The sequence below is a fragment of the Peromyscus leucopus genome, chromosome 20 (assembly GCF_004664715.2).
Source record: "Peromyscus leucopus breed LL Stock chromosome 20, UCI_PerLeu_2.1, whole genome shotgun sequence".
NCBI lineage: Eukaryota > Metazoa > Chordata > Mammalia > Rodentia > Cricetidae > Peromyscus > Peromyscus leucopus.
Window position 1 is genome coordinate 481,987 of NC_051080.1, and position 19,410 is coordinate 501,396.

The 19,410-nt window shown below is 42.7% G+C and overlaps 1 non-coding gene across 1 annotated transcript; it reads left to right on the top strand.

The window, feature by feature from the left end:
• Positions 1 to 14,783: 14,783 nt before the first annotated feature.
• On the top strand, positions 14,784 to 14,890 carry LOC114696704. The gene has a single exon (XR_003735051.1). It is a non-coding gene; the product is annotated as a U6 spliceosomal RNA (small nuclear RNA).
• The last annotated feature ends 4,520 nt before the right edge of the window (positions 14,891 to 19,410 follow it).

Genomic DNA, 19,410 nt, shown 5'->3' on the forward strand with positions numbered 1-19,410 from the left:
CGCAGGCCTTTGATCCCAGGACTTCCACTTGGTAGATAAGGAAACTGAGGATCACAGAATTCACAAGATTTAATCAGAGTTGCTTGGTTACTATATAGAAGAAACAAAATTGTAATCATATCTACAAGCTCCAAAAGCCAGTACTCTTAACTACATTTTACAATTGCCCCACCGTGGTCGTAGTCTAACCATGGTGAACTCACTGTCCCTAAAGTGCTCTTTAATGACCATACTGTCACGAGCTGGAGAGTTAGCTCAATGGTTTAAAAGCACTTATTGTTGTAAAGGATCTGACTTTGATTCCCAACATCCACATGGAGGCTAACCACCTCCTAGGGAGTCAGGCACCCATGTGGTACACAGTCATATTACTCATCCACATACAATAATAAAAGTAAATCTAATGACCATACCTTCCACAGGTCTTGTTTTCTAAAATATACTTGTTCCTGGTGCTTCTTCCTGGTGTAATCTCATCTTCAAATTCCAACTCAAATGTTATCTCCTCATTAACTTCCAAACTTTTTACATTCTTTTCTGTTAATGCCTTTTATTTATTTACTTGCTTGCTTGCTTATTTTAATGGAGCCTTTGGCTAGCCTGGAACTCAGAGTTCCATCTGCCTCTGCTTCCAAGTTCTGGGATTGGAGGTCTGTACCAACACATCCTGCTTATGCTTTCTTTAGTAACAGTTACTGAGTTGTATTGTAATTCACTTGGTTTATTTGTTTGTTTGTTTTTTTGAGATGAGGTTTCTCTGTGTAATAGCTCTGGCTGTCCTGGAACTCACTTTGTAGACCAGGCTGGTGTAGCAGGAATCTTAAAAGTTCTTATTAATAAAATCAAACCTGAGGCGAGTTATTGGGGTCCATGCTGGTAGATCAGAGAGACAGAACAAGCCACAGCTATCTCACCTCGCTGGATCCTCAGCTGGTCTTGTCTCCTCAGACTGGAGGCCTCTGAGTCCTCATCCGGAATGGGTCTCAGCTGAATTACTGCTCAAAAGCCTGAATGCTTAACCAGCCACATGCTTAACCAGCCAAAAGATTCTAGTTTCTGGTCCTCACGCCTTATATATCTTTCTGCTTTCTACCACCACTCCCTGGGATTAAAGGCTGGCTTTCTGGGATTAAAGGCGTGTTTCACCATGCTTGGCTATTTCCAATGTGGCCTTGAACTCACAGAGATCCAGAGGGATTTCTATCTCTGGAATGCTAGGATTAAAGGTGTGAGTGCCACCATTTTCTAGCCTTTGTACCTAGTGGCTGTCTGTTCTCTGACCCCAGATAAATTTATTAGAGTACACAATATTTTGGGGAACACAATACCACCACAGGCTGGCCTCAAAGCCTGGCCATAATTCACTTCATTTAGCCCCCATCAGTCAGAGTTTTAGAAGGAAACAGAAACCACACTGACATTTTAAGCACAAAGGGAGAATATACAGTGAATTGGGTATTTGGCTAAGTCATCTGAGGAGCAAGCTGTATGTTGGGCCTCTGAGGAATTACTCTCAGGACACCACCAGACTAAGCCATTAAGGGCCTGTAGCCTATTGTGGTTCCTAAATCGTGTTAAGCCTGAGGAGATGACAGCATAGCTACAACCCCACGGTATACCTGAGATCATCTTTTTCTTTGAGTTGCTAACACAGACCTCTGAGAGCTGGTCATCTGAGGAGGGTAAAAGGGAGCTTGGTATTCAGTGTATTGAGCACTCAGGTTTTCTCTAATGTGTGGGGGTTTCTTTTGTAAGATTAGAAGTCTGGGATGTCAAATGTGATAGTGCACACCTTTAATCCCAGCACTCCAGAGGCAGAGCCAAGTGGATCTGAGTTTGAAACCAGCCTGGTCTATATAGCAAGACACTGGACAGCCAGAGTTGCATAAACCCTGTATCAAGTAAAAAATAAATAAATAAAACATCTAGGGCTGGATCAATGGCTCAGCAGTTAAGAGTGATGGCTGTTCTTCTAAAGGACCCAGGTTCGTCTCCCAGCACCCACATGATGGCTAACAACTAATTCCAGTCCCAGGGGATCCAGTCCCTCCTTTGACCTCCTCGGCAGGAGACATGAATGTGGTATGCAGATGTGTATGCATGCAGAACACTCATACTTTTAGAATAGATTATATATTCTCTGTATATCCCTGGCTGTCCTGGGTGTTATTTATTACATTAAGATCAATCCACATGAATCTATTAAATGGGTAACAGAATTATAAAATGAGGCAATACACTCATGATTACAGAACAGAGTAAGACAGCAGAAGTCATCATCTGATCTGACCTTGCAGGCAGGAACATGGAGAAGGGGCATGTGACTCTTCTCCAACCCCTTCTCAGAGGTCGATGGCAGGAAGCACTGCCTCCTTTGGGCTGTATAGTCCAAGGTCATGGGTGGAACAAATATCACTACAGCTCTGTAGACCAGACTAGCCTCGAACTCAGAGAGATCTGCCTGCCTGTCTTTGGCTCCTGAGTGCTGGGATTAAAAGTTTTGCACCATTACCACCACCCAACTAGGATAAATAATTTTGTTGTTGTTGTTGTTGTTGTTGTTGTTGTTTGAGGCATAGTTTCTCTGTGTGGCCCTGGCTGTCCTGGAACTTACTCTGTAGACCAAAGTGACCTCAAACTCAGAGATCCGCCTACACCTGCCTCCTTAATGCTGGGATCAAAGGCATGTGCCACCGCCGCCGCCTAGCTATGACAAATAATTTTGTAAAAATTAAGAAAATAAGCTGAGCAGTGGTGATGCACACCTTTAATCCCAGCACTTGAGAGGCAGAGACAGATGAATCTCTTGAGTTCCAGGCCAGCCTGGTCTACAGAGCAAGTACCAGGACAGCCAGGACTACACACACAGTAACCCTGTCTCAAAAAACCAAAAATAATTAGCACAAGGTTGTCTCCCTCTTTCATCTCTCTCCCCAATCTTCTTTTCCACCTCCCTATTCTTCCTCCCTTTCTCCTCTCCTCTCCTCTCTCCTCAAAGGCCAGAGGGATAAGTACCATATGCCAGCATATTCTTCCCTACATCACTCCCATCCCTCAAAAAAAAAAAAAAAAAAAGACCCACAAAAATGTGTTGACTAGGGCTGTAGAGATAGCTCAGCGGTTAAGAGCACTGGCTGCTCTTCCAGAGGACTCAGGTTCAATTCCCAGTACCCACATGGCAGCTTATAACTGTCTGTAACTCCAGTTCCAGGGGATCTGGCATCCTCACACAGACAATTATGCAGACAAAAGACCAATGCACATAAAAATAAATTATTTTTTAAAAATATGTTGGCTGGGGCTGGAGAGATGGCTGAGAGGTTAAGAGCACTGGCTGTTCTTCCTGAGGTCCTGAGTTCAATTCCCAGCAACCATATGGCGGCTCACAACCATCTGTAATGAGATCTGGTGCCCTCTTCTGGCGTGCAGGAAAACATGCAGGCAGAACACTGTATACATAATAAATAAATCTTTAAAAAAGAAAAAATGTTGGCTATAGTACTTGTTGACTGAGCAAGCATGAAGCGAGCAGTTGGAACTCCTTAAGAGAAGGTGGTTATGCAGACAGTGACAGACAGAACTAGTGACAGTCTGAAGAACAGCCCTGTCATGGTAAGGATGGCACACGCCTTTAATCAGCACTTGGGAGGCAGAAGCAGGCAGATCTGTGTTCTAGGTCAGCCTGGTCTGCAGAGTAAGTTCAGGACAGCCAGAGCTCCATAATAGACCCTGTCTCAAGAACATCCCTATAACCTTGGAAATGCCAAATACACTTCCTGTGCTTCAGTCATCTTTATGAATAGACAGAACGGAAGTATATGGCTTCCAAGGTTTACCCAACACTAAAATTTTGGTGGTTTTATTTACCTAGAAAAAAGTACTTTTAAATAAGATTAAATAAAATAAAAACACTTGGGAGGCAGAGCCAGGCGGATCTCTGTGAGTTCGAGGCCAGCCTGGGCTACCAAGTGAGCTCCAGGAAAGGCGCAAAGCTACACAGAGAAACCCTGTCTCGGAAAACCAAAAAAAATAAAATAAAATAAAATAAAATAAAAAATGGAAAAGATTAATTATGCAACAATTTTAGAGTTTTAATCATTGTATAAAATTTTCCTGTCCTGGCCAGGTGGTGGTGGCACATGCCTTTAATCCCAGCAATCAGGAGGCAGAGGCAAAGGCAAGTGGATCTCTGTGAGTTTGAGGCCAACCTGGGCTACAGAGCAAGTTCCAGGACAGACTCCAAAGCCACACAGCAAAACCCTGTTGGGGGGGAATTCCTGTCCTTAAATCATTCTCTGAGACCATCAAATGAGGTGAGGGAAGCAGGGACAGAGATAACCTCTCACCATGTCAAGTCAGACTTCTAAATCACAGAGCAGCCTCTGTGTTCCCTTATCTCACAACTTGGGGTTCTTGTTAATCTGTTCCCAGGAGCTGGGGGTGGGATTCTTCAAAAAACCATCAGTGATTTCTAAGAACTGTATGGTTCATCCCAAAAGGCAGGTCTGTTTTGAAATGCACTGAAAGCATCCTCTGGTCTGTGTTAGCTAGGCCAGGGATTCAATGACTCTTTCTTTCTGCTAAGGCTCCACAACCTCCTCTGGGCTATTTGAGGTGCTTGCCAGGCTTTTGGCCTAATTTTTTCTGTCAAGACTTATCATTCATTCTCTTCTATGAAATGAACTACATTTCAGAACACCATTTACTCACAAACTTTCTACATAGTGGCTAAGGGTTGGTTTGCCAGTACTATGCATTTTTGTTGTTTCCCTCAAAATGAGATGCCCAGAAAACACTGGTGTCTGAAGCTGTTTGTAGCCCTTTTCTCCCCTGCTAAAATGTTTGCTGCTTGTACTGCAAAGCTTGATATAACGCCAGCTTAGTCCCTGATACCTCCCCCTTTACTCTACTTCCTGCTTTATGCATGCCTTCTACAGTGAAAACTACAAAATCACCAGGGAGAGTATGTCAGTTCATACTGCCTTCAGCCAAACCTTTGCACAGAAATGATTCAGGTTGGGAAACAAATTAACACATAACACACTTTCCTAAGTGTCTGACACACAGCCCAGGGCTACCTCTCCTCTTTCAGGGAAATGACTGAGGGTTTATTTCTTGGGCAAGACGATACTAACCCCAGTGTGAGAGCTATGGCTCCAAAGAGCTAAATGAAGTGAGATTTACACATGAAGATTTGTTTTAGTTACACCCTCCCCTCATTCCTTTTATAGTCAAAGTCAGTGTTCTGGAAGCATATTCCAGCTGTCTATCACCTCCATCACAATTGCTATAGATGCTTATTATAAAATGCAGATTCCTGGGCTTATGTCCAGATCATAAATCAGAATATGTGAAAGCAGCACACAGTAATCCATTTCTCACAGTAGACCCCAGGTATAGGCAAAAGAGTTTCTAAAATCACTACAAAAAAGTCTTTTTAGGAATTTACAAAGAACATAATTCAGCTTTAGTTTTTAAGGACTTGGGTCCTTTGACAGACTACAGACTTAGTCTGGAGAGATGGAAGACCTGAGCTCAGTAGCACCTATGACTCCAGTTTTAGGCAGTTTTATGCTTCTGGTCTCCCCAAATACCAGAGTGCAAGAATGCAGGCCCATACACATGAGCTATTAAAAATAAAATCTTTTTTAAAAGTTCACATGTAGAAAGCTAGAGGATGGCTCAGAGATTAAAAACACTGGCTGATCTACCAGAGGACCTGGGTTCAATTCCCAGCACCCACATAGTGCCTAATGACTGTAATTCCAGTTCCAGGGGATTCAGCATCCTCTTCTGGCCTCTTGAGCACCAAGCATTAAAGTGATGCACAGCCAGGCAGAGTTTAACTCCAACACTCTGGAGGCAGAAGCAGGCAGATCTTTGTGTTCAAGGCAGCCTGGTCTACAGAGTTAAGTTCTAGAATAGCCAGTGCTACACAGAGAAACCCTGTCTCAAAAAAAAAAAAGAAAAGAGAAGAAAAAGTGGCACACAAAATCACCACCCATCCACATTTTTTTGTGGTTTTGGTTTTGGAGAGTTTCTTTGTATTGCCCTGGCTGTCCTGGAACTCACTCTGCAGACCAGGCAGGCCTTGAACTTAAAACATATAATTTTTTTAATTTTATGAAAAATCCACAAACTAATCACAAGTAAAAGGTATAGTATAGTAGTGATTAAAGGTAAAATCATAGTAATATATCCTCAGATCCCTTTAAAGGGCTTGGGATTTTGTTTTTGAGGCATCCCAGGCCAAGCCTGGAACTCAGCTGCCTGAAGACCATGAATTCCTAGTCCCCCTGCTTCTATCTCAATAGTGTGAGCATTAAAGGAGTGAGTCACTATACCTGGTTTATGTGGTATTAGGAAGTGAACCCAGGGCTTTATGCATGCTTAAGCACTCTACCAACTCAGTGATGTCCCCAGCCCAGATCCTTTAAAGTTTTAAGCAAGACAAGTGCACCAAAGCCCTTAAGAGTAAGCACTGTGGCTAGAAAGTACAGTGGTTAAGAACATGTACTCCTCTTCCTGAGGTCCAGAGTTTTTTGGGGTTTTTTTTGTTTTTTTGGTTTTGGTGGGTTTTTTTGTTTGTTTTTTGTTTTTTGGGGGGGGTTGTTTGTTTTGGTTTGGTTTGGGTTTGGGTTTGGTTTTGGTTTTTCAAGACAGGGTTTTACTGTGTATCCCTAACTGTCCTAGAACTCATTCTGTGGACTAGGCTGGCCTGGAACTCATAGAAGTATGCCTGTCTCTACCTCCCGAAGGCTGGAATTAAAGGCGTGTGCCACCACCACCCAGCCCAAGTTCAATTCTTAGCACCCATGTCCGGTAGCTCACAATCACCTATAACTCCAACTCCAGGGGCATCCAACACCTCTGGCCTCTCTGGGCACCTGGATTCACACACAATTTCAAATTTTAATTAAAAGTGCCAGAGGGGTGGCTGGAGAGATGGCTCAGCAGTTAAGAGCACTGGCTGCTCTTCCAAAACACCTGGCTTCAGTTCCCAGCACCCACATGGCAGCTCACAGCTGTCTGTAACTCCAGGTGTCAGGGGATCCAACACCCTCACATAGATAATACATGCAGACAAAACACCAATGCACATAAAATAAAAATAAATCATTAAAGTGATGGGTAAACTAAAAGACATTACAGAAATGACATTAAGTGAATATAGCATGAGATTAGCCACAACATTTTCTTAAATCCTCCTTAATTCCTTTCTTTTAAAGCAAAGATTTGAAAGATATTCAAAAGATGTATATTAATAAGGCATTCAGAAAATATGAAAAGACTGCTTTTTGACCAAGCTAGATTGCAGAGTCAGCAGGGGATGGAGAGATTTCTACATCTGTTTTCCCAGCCCTGTGAACTGCATGGATATTGTACAGCCCAGCCAATCTTGAGGATGTAGATTAATGCTGTCCCCATTTCACCAATGAAGGATTTATTTTAGAACTGTCAAAACTCACAAGTTACTTCCCATTCTGAAGATGCAGCCCAAGTTGGAATAGCTAGTCCACAGTTTCCAGTACACTAACGACTTTAATGGGTTCTAGTAGTTATCTGTGCTAAATGAGCAAGGACCATGAACACACCAGTTCCCTATATTTTAATCAGGTAGAGGGGACAGAAAGCCAAGCAAAGGCAGTACCTTCTTCCTGTCCAAGGATCCTGTGGCCTGTCTCATCTATCCAGCTGCTTCCTGTTGGCAGTAGGTTATGATTGTATGATAGTTATTTTTTGGATTTTATTTGCAATTCCTGGCTTATATCTCCCTCCCCAGAGAAGGCTATAAAAATCAGCATTACTTTCCCCAAAAGCAGGTCATAGAAACTGTTATCTTTCCCTGCCTTTCTGTCCCGGAACTGGCCATGAAGAAATTCTCTGGCCTGCCTTTTACCTCATGCCAGAGAGGTTTGCCCCTACCTGGAAGGAGGAATGCTGTATAGAGACCAAGAAGACTTCGGAAGCAGACAGGCCTTGCTGGGTGTCCTCATGTAGTCTTCTTAGGGTTGGAGACACTAAGTCTACATAAGACCTTGGAGGGTTTGGAGAGCTTCAGTAGCTGATCAGACTTATGAAAGATACAGGACCTGGAGAACAGTATATGACAGATACCTGGGACATGGAGACGGTGTCCCTTCTACTATGCCTCACTCATCCTGAGTGTCTCTTTGTATCCTTTAATATTCCTTATGATTAACTAATGTGTTTCCCAGAATTTGGGGAGCCACTCAAGCACATTAATCAACCCAGAACTTAGGTTTGTAGGGAACCTCACTGTATAGCTGTTTGGTCAGAAATAGAACAGCTGAAGGATTGCAGCTGGCATCTGAAGGCAGGGGACAGTCTTGGGACTGAGCCTGCAACCCCTGTATCTGATGCTATTTCCCGATAGCATCCAAATTAAATTGAATTAGGCTAGCTAGCCAGGGCCCTCTGAAATATTTTTGCTTAGTTGTTGTGTGAATAACACACACAGAGACATGCAGTTAGTATCAAGAGTGCCCTGTGTTGTTTTGAGTTTGTTTTCCCAAAATAGAGTAGAGTTCAGCCACCCTGGGGCACCTGAATCAAGGAACTATGAAACACTTTATCCAGCCTCAGGATAAAATATTTTGGATGGGGAAAGGGCAGTCTGGGGAGTTGGAGGGATGTACCTAGTCTCCCTGAAAGACAATAAGTCTGGCTCCCAAGAGAAAAAACTCACCTGAACAGATTATAAAATGACCTGTAATAAAGGTGAAATTGTAGTGAAAAGGCTGAGACATAACTTTGGAGTTCCTTGGTGTCCAGCAGGTGGCGTTCAAATCTAAGGTGGCCTGAGACTGTACTGGAAAATACCACGAAGAAGTAGCCTGTGAGAGACATAAACAGGGTACTCTTTCTGCTTTATAGTGTGTTCATCCTAACACCCAAACCTCATTTCGCTTCCTTGCCTTAGAAATGTTGCCCCGTTGGGTTAGGGGCATAGCTTAGTTGGTAGAGTGCTTGCTTAGCATACACAATCCCCAATGCCCCATAAACTAAACACGATAGCACTTAGGAGATAGAGTCAGGATCAAAACTTCAAGGTCATCTTTGGCTAAATAAATTAGAGGCTAGCCTAGGATATGTGAAATCCTTTCAAGCAATGGTGCCACATGCCTTTAATCCTGGCACTTAGGAGGCAGAGGCAGATGAATCTCCATGAATTTGAGGCCAGGCTGATCTACAGATCAAGTTCCAAATCAGTCAGGGCGACACAGAGAAATCCTGTCTCCAAAAAAAACCCGACATTTGAAAAGCTTTCCTAAAGCACAGACTCAGGGCTATCCATAGATTCTAGGTTGGCGGTGGGGTATTATCTCTCCTGACAATCTGGAAATACCAATATCTTTTCTTTTTTTTTTTTTTTTTTTTTTTTTTTTTGTGTGTGTGTGTGTGTGTGTGTGTATGCATAATACATGTGGGGATGCATGCATGCATCCACAGCAAAAGCCAGCATCCTTTGTTTTTCAATTTGTGCACATGAGATACACATGTCATGGTCCATACAAGGAGGTCAGATGGCAGCTTATAGGAATCAGTTCTCTCCTTCCACCATGTGGGTCCTAGGGTTTGAACTCAGGCTGTCAGGCTTGGCAACAGGTGCCTTTACTTGCTTAGCTGTCTCACACTTCCCCAGTGCCAAGATCTTTTAATTTTTTAAGAATTGTATACAGTTATATAATGCATTTTGATCAAGTTCACACCCTTCCCCTCTAATTCCTTTTTTTGTTTGTTTGTTTTTTGTTGTTTTGTTTTTGGTTTTGTTTTTTTTGTTTTGTTTTGTTTTGTTTTTCTTTTTGGTTTTTTGTTTTGTTTTGTTTTGTTTTTTTTCGAGACAAGGTTTCTCTGTGTAGTTTTGGTGCCTGTCCTAGATCTCACTCTGTGGACCAGGCTGGCCTTGAACTCACAGAGATCCACCTGGCTCTGCCTCCCGAGTGCTGGGATTAAAAGCATGTGTCACCACCGCCTGGCCCCCTCTATTTCTTATCCTATCCCCCCATCTCTTCTCCAATTTTAAATGTGGGCCCACTCAAGAGCTCTCTCAATCTCTTTTTTGTTTCTTTGGTTTTTGGTTTTGTCTCTGTTTTAGATAGAGTCTCATTATGTAGCCCTGACTGGTCTGGAACGCTCTGTGTAGAGCAGACTGACCTCAAACTCACAGAGATTTGCCTGCCTCTGACACCAAGTGCTGAGAGTAAATGTGTGCACAACCACGCTTGGTTATTTTTTTAACCCACTGAGTCCAGTTAGTGATGCCTGTGTGTATGTGAGTATAGATAATCTACAGAACATGGATAGCTCTAAGGGTTCACATTCCTAAAGGAAGCGGACTCTCCTTCCCCTAACAGCCACCAATTGCTGGTAGCCCCTCAGGAATAGAACTTCCTTACCTACCTCCATCTATGCTGGGATTTTGATTCCCTTGATCTTGTACAGGCATTGTGCAAGCAGTCACAGCTTCTATGAATTCATGTGTAGAAAGGCCCAGTCATGTCCAGCAAATATTGTTTCACTGCAGACATCCACACTACCTCTTGCTCCTAAAATCTTTCTGCCCCCTCATTTACAATGATCCCTGAGCTTTGGGGAGAGGGGGTATAACCTAACTGTCCCATTTAGCACTCAACAGTTTTACCCTTTGCACTTTGACCAGTATTAGTCACCATCTACTGTAAAAAAAAAAAAAAAGTTCTCTGGTAAGGAATGGGAGATGAACTAATCTGTGGATGTGATGTGAAGGTAAGAGCTTGAGATGGGGGCTATTACTGTGTCTATTTAACACAGTAATAGTATTCGGTTCTCCTGTAGGGCCTATGACTTAGCTAATCATGGGTCTATTTTTTGGCCCAGTTAACAGTACTAGTTCCATCTTATGGATCAGGCTTTAAATCCAGTAAGAAAGTGATTGGTCACTCCCACAGCATTTGTGGCCCTAATGCATCAGTGGACATGAATTGCCAGGCCAGTCATTAGTGTAACTTACAGGGTTCACAGCTGGGTAAGAGTGTTGATTATTTTTCTCCCCTAGTAGTATACATAGTTCATTCTAGTACTGTGAAAGCTAGCCAGGGGGAATAGAGGTTCCAAGTGAATACCAGCTTGAATTCTCCATGACCCATAGGTCATGTATATGGTATCTTCAGCAACAGGACCTTACCATCAAGTTCTGGAGGGTAACTATGGTAGTTTGAAGAAGAATGCCCCCCCTAGGCTCATATATTTAAATGCTTAGGGAGAAATGCTATTTGAAAAGATTAGCCTGGTTGCAGGAAGTGCATCACTGGGGGTGGACTTTGAGGTTTCAAAAGTCCAAGTCAGGCCCAGTGGCTCTTTCTCCCTACTGCCTATGGATATGGAACCCTCAGCTCCTATTTGAGCATCATATCGGCCTGCGTGCCACCATGCTTCCTGCCATGCTGATAATGAACTAAACTTCTGAAACTGTTAAGTAAGCCCCTAATTAAATGCTTTCTTTTATAAGAGTCACTGTGATATTGTTGTCTCTTCACAGCAATAGTACACTGACTGAGACAGTAACAAAGAACAGTAGCAGTAGCCTGTAATGTTTGGATGGGGGTTAGAGGACCTCCACAGACCAACAATTCAAAAAGAGGTAATCTATACCTTCAGTGCCAAATCCCTTAAGTCCATGTAAAAATGCCCTCCTGAAACTCACACATATACAAATCCAAGAGTTTCACACCAGGATCAGCAGGTGCAGTATAGGTCTCCAGTCAGCCACCTGGCATTCATGGACAGCAAGCCTCAAATTGCTTGTCTGTGGGCACAAGGCCATTGCCACCAGTTGGGTAAAATCAGCCTGCCAAGGTAGAGGGGATTCCACAGACTGTGTCCAGCAGCTTTCCTGCCACAAACTAAATGAAGCAGGAGTTTTCTCTTGCTTGTGGAGAAATAATTCAGTTTCTCGTTGCAAGCAGCTGGTGAACAAGAGAACAGGAAAGGGGCAGTGCTCTACCTAAAAACAGTAGCAAAACCCCTCTACTCTGTTGGGGGGCAAAAGTCTGGAAGTTGGAGATGCCATTGAACTCTAGATCCTTCTGCCACCACTTCCCAAGTGCTAGCCTGCACCACCACTCCAGAAAAATGCCTGAAGTCTATCCCACATTCGCTGTGTAACTGAAGGAAAGTTGTTTCCTTTTTTCTAGACCTCACTTTCTTGTCAAATGATGGCATTGGGGTAGATGGTATCTCTTTCTCCCTCCAGCATCTGCTCTTCAAATGAGAAGTGTGTTGAAGATGTCTAGTCTAGCACCAGCAGAACCACAGCAGAAGCTGTGTCTAAGCTAAGGAAACTGGATAGCACACCAGTAGGGAAATAAAAGTTCTGACCTCCCAGTACCCTACTCCCACAATCTCTTTCCCAACACTGAGCATCCATTAAAGAGAAGTGAAGGTCAGAAGTCAGATCTGCTATCTTCTCTATGTTGAAAAGGCCAAGGGCTTGAGTCAGCCATATAAAAGAAAGACTAGTGCTCACTTCAGCAGCACACATATTAAAATTGGAATTTTAATATGAGGATGACATGCAAATTTATGAAGACGTCCTTATTTAAAAAAGAGAGAGAGAGAAAGAGAAAGAAAGAAGAAAGAAAGAAGGAAGGAAGAAGGAAGGAAGGAAGGAAGGAAGGAAGGAAGAAAGGAAGGAAAGAAAGAAAAAGAAAGAAAGAAAGAAAGAAAGAAAGAAAGAAAGAAAGAAAGAAAGAAAGAAAGAAAGAAAGAAAGAAAGAAAGAAAGAAAGAGAAAGAAAGAAAGAAAAAGGAAGAAAGAAAAAGAAAATGAGTAAATAAAGAATAAATCCACTGGTGCAAACAGAGACTCTGGATGCTTATCTGTGTAGCCTCTACTTGTTAGTGTATATTAAGTCAGACTAAACTTCTGAAACTGTAAGTAAGCCCCAATTAAATGCTTTCTTTTATAAGCATTTACCCCCTAGAGCTGTTCTTCTTTGCCAGTCTCCACCCAGTGACAATGACATTGGCTGACAGTGTCCACCTGATCTTCGGGAAAGGACCTTTACTTCCCCTCCATTAGAGCTCCACTTCCTTTGCCCAGGTGAGCTTCCATTAGACATTAGAAAGTTTCCACTTGGTAGAGCTTTCTCTCTGTACCCAGGCTTAAGAAACTATCCCATGTTAAGTGCTGAGAACAGAGTTCAGGGAGATTCCAGTATGACAAATAACAATACTCACCTGTTCTCACCACACTGGGAAATTTTCAGCCTCAAGTAAGAAAATGCAGTCAGAATGATTCAGGTCTTTTTTATCCAACTGTTTTATGTTCAGTGTCAAAGGGAATGACAATTTTACCTACCATTTTTCCCAACTGTTTTAGTATGCTCTGCTTTTTTTATGGGAGGGGGAGTTGGTGCAATAATTTGAGGCAAAAGAAGTTTAAGGCATGAGCCTTACTTTCAAGGAATGTATAACCTATGTTGGTTATTGGTGTATAATGTTATACCTAACCTGTTTAAGTAAAGCAATGAATATTCTCTCTCAGTGTCAATGGGCTAAGAATTCAAAAGCATCTGGAATATAACTTAGTTGGTAGAATGTTTACTTAGATGCATGAAGCCCTGGGTTAGATCCCCCATTACCAAATTACTGGGCTTGGTGACAAGTGCCTGTAATCCCAGCACTCAGGGAAGTTGAAACAGGAAGGTCAAATTCACAATCAAAACAGGCAAGGTTCTTCCATGATACCTAAGATCCTGACTCAAATAACTCAAGAACAGAGTAGCAGGGTGGTTTCGGCTTAGTCTCTTTCAAAAAGTTGCAATCAATATGTACAGGTGGAGTTTCTCTGTGTCTCGGCAGCTACTCCCAAATAACCACAAAGATGCTTAATATTAATTATAAATGATCAGCCAATAGCTCAGGCTGGTTACTAGCTAATTCTTACATTTTAAATTAACTCAATTCCTTTTTTTTTTTCTTTTCTGTTTTTGGTTTTGGTTTTGGTTTTTGGTTTTTTCAAGACAGAGTTTCTCTGTGTAGCTTTGGAGCCTTGTCCTGGTACTCACTCTGTAGACCACTCCAGGCTGGTCTTGAACTCACAGAGATACGCCTGCCTCTGCCTCCCAAGTGTAAAGGTGTGTGCCACCACATCCAGCTAATCTAATTTCTTATCTACCCTCTGCCACAAGGCAGTACCTTCTTTCAACACGGTATGTTCATCTTGCTTCTTTCTGCATCTCTCTCAACTCCTTTGACTCTGCCATTCTTCCTCCCAGCATTCTCTTTGCCCCAAAAATCCTACCTAGCTATCAGCCAATCAGCTTTTTGTTAACAATGAGAACAACACATTTTCACAGTGTACAGAAGGATTATTCCACAGCAAAGATGTCCATTAGGAGCTATGTGTGGTGGTGCACACCTGTAATCCCAGCATTCTACAGGCTAAGACAAAAGGATTACTACAGGTTCAAGATCAGCCTAGTCAACACGGAGAGTTCTAGCCCAGCCAGAGCTAGAAGCTATTTCAAAAACAGTAGTGCTCGAGCTAGAGAGATGACTCAGTGGTTAAGAACACTTACTGTTCTTCCAGAGGATCTGAATTCAGTTCCCAGAACCCACATGATGGCTCACAACTCAGCCATCTGTAACTCCAGATCCAGGGAATCTAATACCCTCTTCTGGCCTCTGCAGGTACATAATACATGTGCATGGTACACATACATATATGTGGGCAAAATACTCAAATACATAAAATAAATCTTAAAGAAAACAAAAAGGTTGCTCCCTTCAGCAGTACATATACTAAAATTGGAGCAATACAGAGAAGATTAACATGGCCCCTGTGAAAGGATGACATGCAAATTTGTGAAGTGTTCCATATTTAAAAAAAAAAAAAAAAAGTTTGGTGTCTTAGCTAAGGTTTCTATTGCTACAACAAAACACCAAGACCAAGAATCAAGCTGGGGAGGAAAGGGTTTGTTTGGCATATACTTCAGCATTGCTGTTCATTACTGAAGGAAGTTAGGACAGGAACTCAAACAGAGGAGGATCCCTGAGGCAGGAACTGATGCAGAGGCCATGGAGGGGAGCTGCTTCCCCTGGCTTGCTCAGCCCATCTTCTTAGGACAGCAAATGAGAGATGGCACCACCCACCATAGGGTAAGCCCTCCCACATTTTGAGAAATCACTAATTGAGAAGATGCCTTACAGCTGGATCTCATGGAGGCCTTTCCTCAACTGAGGCTCCTTCTTGTGAGGACTCTAAGTTTGTGTGTCAAGTTGGCACACAAACCAGCCAATGTGGTTGGCAAGATGGCTTTATTGATAGAGTGCTAGTTGTGCAAGCATGGGGACCTGTGTTTGATCTCCAGACTCCACACAAAGAAGCCAGGGATGGCGGCACACACTTGTAATCCCAGCTCTGGAGGATGGAGAGCAGATCCCCAGAGTTCCCTAGCCTAATCAGAGAGCTCCAAGCCAATGAGAGACCCTGTTTGAAAAATCAAGGTAGGTTTGGCCTGGTGGGGACAAAGCATAGCAAGTTCCAGGTGAGCCAGAACTACAAAGTGAGACCCTGTCTTAAAAAAAAAAAGAACAAGGTGTATGGATGGCACCTGAAGAAATCAACCAAGGTTGTCATATGCATGAACAAGACTGAATGTGGTGGTGCGTGCTTATAATCCCAACACTTGGAAGGTGGAAGCAGGAGAATCAGGAGTTCAAAATCATCCTCAGCTAAATAAAAATCCAAAAATAAAAAAGGGAGGGTAGGATGTATGGGAGGAAATGGGATCAATACACATTATATAACATACCATGGAAGATGAATGTATATACAATAAAAGCTTTACAGAATGACTAAAAATATATTAAAATAGCAGTTGTCACAAAATTGCATGTCATCATGTTTTCATTAGTTTTTTTATTTTAAAAATGTACTTATGTTATTTTTAATAATTTATTCATTTTTATTTTATGTGTATTGGTGTTTTGCCTTCATGTATGTCTATGATGGGGTTGGGTACCCTGGAACTGGAGTTACAGACAGTTGAGGGCTGCCACGTGGTTGCCAAGAATTGAACCCAGGTCCTCTGGAAGAGCAGTCAGTGCTCTTAACTGCTGAGCTTCTTTCCAGCTCCTTATGTTATTATTTAATGTGCATGAGTGTTTTCCCTGTGTGTACATACATATGTACACCACACATACATCTGGTGCCCCCAGAGGTCTGAAGAGGGCACTGGATTCCTTGGGACTTGAGATACAGATAGTTGTGAGCTTCCATGTGAGTGCTGGGAATTGAACCCAGGTCCTCTGCAAGAACAAATGTTATTAACCACTAAGCCAAATCTCCAACCCCAAGTCATTTTTGGTTTTGTTTTTTAAAAGAGGTCTCATGTAGCCCAAATTGGCCCTAAACTCAATATAAAGCTAAAGTGACCTGATCCTCCTGCCTTAATCTTCCAAGTGCTGGGATTAGAGGCATGTGCCACCATCACATTCCTGTATGAGGAGAGAATTGGGGATCAAACCTGGGACTTCATACATGCTCATTAAAAAATTGAGCTATATTCCCAGGCCTTTTGTTATTTTTTTTTTTAAAGGCAATGTGTTCAAATAGCATTTTACTAATCAAGCAGTGTACTAGGCCATGGGAAAATGGAAGTACAAACAATCTTTACCTTCCAGAACCTGGTCTAGTGGGAGAGACACGTGTTGTGAGTTGTGCTGTGGAGTGCTGGGTAAGGATCAGTGATGTCTGTGCTGAGAACTGGCCTGTGAAACACACTTTGTCACATTCAGAAAGAGCACCTCAGACTTTGAATGGGTTTCAGTCTTCTCAGCACTGTGATTGCACAGACAGAATATTACCTTAATTCTCCCAACAAGTCTTGGGAAAAGTATGTCTCTGTTTTATAGATGAATATATTGAGAACAGGGAAGATTACATAACTTGACACTGTTTGTTTGTTTACGTATTTATTTTGTTTTGTTTTTTTTTTCAGGCAAAGTTTCTCTGTGTAGCCCTGGCTGTCCTGGAACTCACTCTGTAGACCAGGCTGGCCTTGAACTCAGAGATCCACCTGTTTCTGCCTCTGCCTCTAGAGTGCTAGAATTAAGGGCATGCACCAGCACACCCAGCTTATTACTGGTGTTTTTTTTTTTTTTTTTTTTTTTTTTTTTTTTGGTTTTTCGAGACAGGGTTTCTTTGTGTAGCTTTGCGCCTTTCCTGGAACTCACTTGGTAGACCAGGCTGGCCTCGAACTCACAGAGATCCGCCTGCCTCTGCCTCCCGAGTGCTGGGATTAAAGGCGTGCGCCACCACCGCCTGGCTGGTGTTTTTTTTTTGTTTGTTTTGTTTTGTTTGTTTGTTTGTTTTTTGTTTTTAGACAAGAGTATATAGCTCAGACTGGTATGGAACTCTCAGTCCTGCCTCAGCCTCTTAAGTGCTAGGATTCCAGGTGTATGTCACCATACCAAGCTATGGCCTATCTATTAAATTGTAGAGTCAGCATTCAAACTCAAGTCTTCTTTCCAATATAACAGACATATTTTCTGTGCAAAATAAAAGCACTTTAACACAAAAGTCTACATTAAGAATTCTATGAGCCAGGCAGTGGTGGCACATGCCTTTAATCCCAGCACTTGGGGCGACCAGAGGAAAGCAGATCTTGGTGAGTTCAAGGACAGCCAAAGCTACACAGATAAACTGTCGAAAAAAAGAAAGAAAGAAAAAGAAAAAAGAAAGAATTCTGTGTATGGTTGGACATGGTAGTGAATGTCTTTAATCCCTGCACTTGGAGACAGAGGCAAACAGATCTTGGTGAATTCCAGAACAGCCAGGGCTACATAGACCCTGTCTCAAAAACAAAAACAAAAACAAAAACCTATGGGGGTGTGGATCAATGGCAAATTGGTTAAGAGCACTTGCTGCAAAGTGGGGGTGGGAGTGGGGGGCTGGAGAGATGGCTCGGAGGTTAAGAGCACTGGCTGTTTTCCAGAGGTCCTGAGTTCAATTCCCAGCACCTACATGGTGGCTCAGGACTATCTTTAGTGAGATCTGATGCCCTCCTCTGTCATAAAGAGCACTCATATACGTAAAATAAATAAATCTTTATTTTAAAAAAAGCACTTGCTACCCTTCCAGAAGACCCATGTTTGTTCTCACATGGTGGCTGACAATCAGAACCATCTGTAGCTCCTGTTCACAGGATCCGGTGCCCTCTCCTGGTCCTGGTACCAGGCATACTCATGTAGTGCACATGAATACAGGCAGGCAAAACACACACATAAAAATAAATCTTTTTTTAAAAAGAATTCTATGTAATCTTTTCCATAAGATATTTATAGTTGCTTCTGTCAAATGTACATTCAGATGAATTCAGTTTCTAAATTTCATAGGAACTCTATTAATACCCTAGGTAACTAAGTGCCAGACTGTGCAGTCTGGACAACAAGGGCAAGACATAAAAGAAGGGGACTGCTGAGAGTTAAGAGGACTTGTGCAGGGCTTCAGCGCCTGGACAACAATAAAGATGACTGTGCGTTCCAGACCCTGGACTCATGGGAGCAAGGCTAACAATAAATTAGGCACATTAGTGAGACAATGCTGAGTCCTCTACCCACATGGTGAGCTGGAAAGTAGCTGTCTGATTCTCTCAGGTAAGAGCAGGAGGAAGGAAAGAGATAGAGGGCCTCAATGTCAATTTACCCAGTTAAAGCCCTGGTAGCAATGGCCATACCTTCCCATCTGTTTCCCTTCTTTCCTTCCTTTCTTCTATTCTCTCTCTCTCTCTCTCTCTCTCTCTCTCTCTCTCTCTCTCTCTCTCTCTCTCTCTCTCTCTCTCTCTCTCTCTCGTTTTTCTAAACAGGGTTTTTCTGTGTAACAGCCCTAGCTGTCCTGGATCTCACTCTGTAGACGAGGCTGGCCTCAAACTCACAGAGATCTGCCTGCCTCTGCCTCCTCTGCTGGGATTAAAGGCGTGAGCCACCACTGCCTGGCTAGTTCTTTCTCTTTGTTGTTGAGAGGTCTCACTGTATAGCCAAGGCTGGCCTGAAACTCATGATCCTCCTGCCTTAGCCTCGAAAGTGCTGGGATTAAGCTCAGCTCACTCTCATTTTCTAGAAACATATTCCAACATTCCAAGATCTCCATCTAATCATATTGTCACCTTGCATATCAAGAAGCACATGTTATTGTTCTGCTGGACTGGGGCTGTACCAAAGCTTCTGGTCTCCTAGAACACAAGAGAACAATTTAAGGAACAAATAGATTAAACATAAATAAAAGCATATTTGCCATAACATCAAAGTGCCAGTGCCATACCATATAGGGACCATGACAACCTCCATGTGGAAGAGGATGCCAGGCTGGATTAAATTACCTGGAAATGGGCCTCTCCCTGAC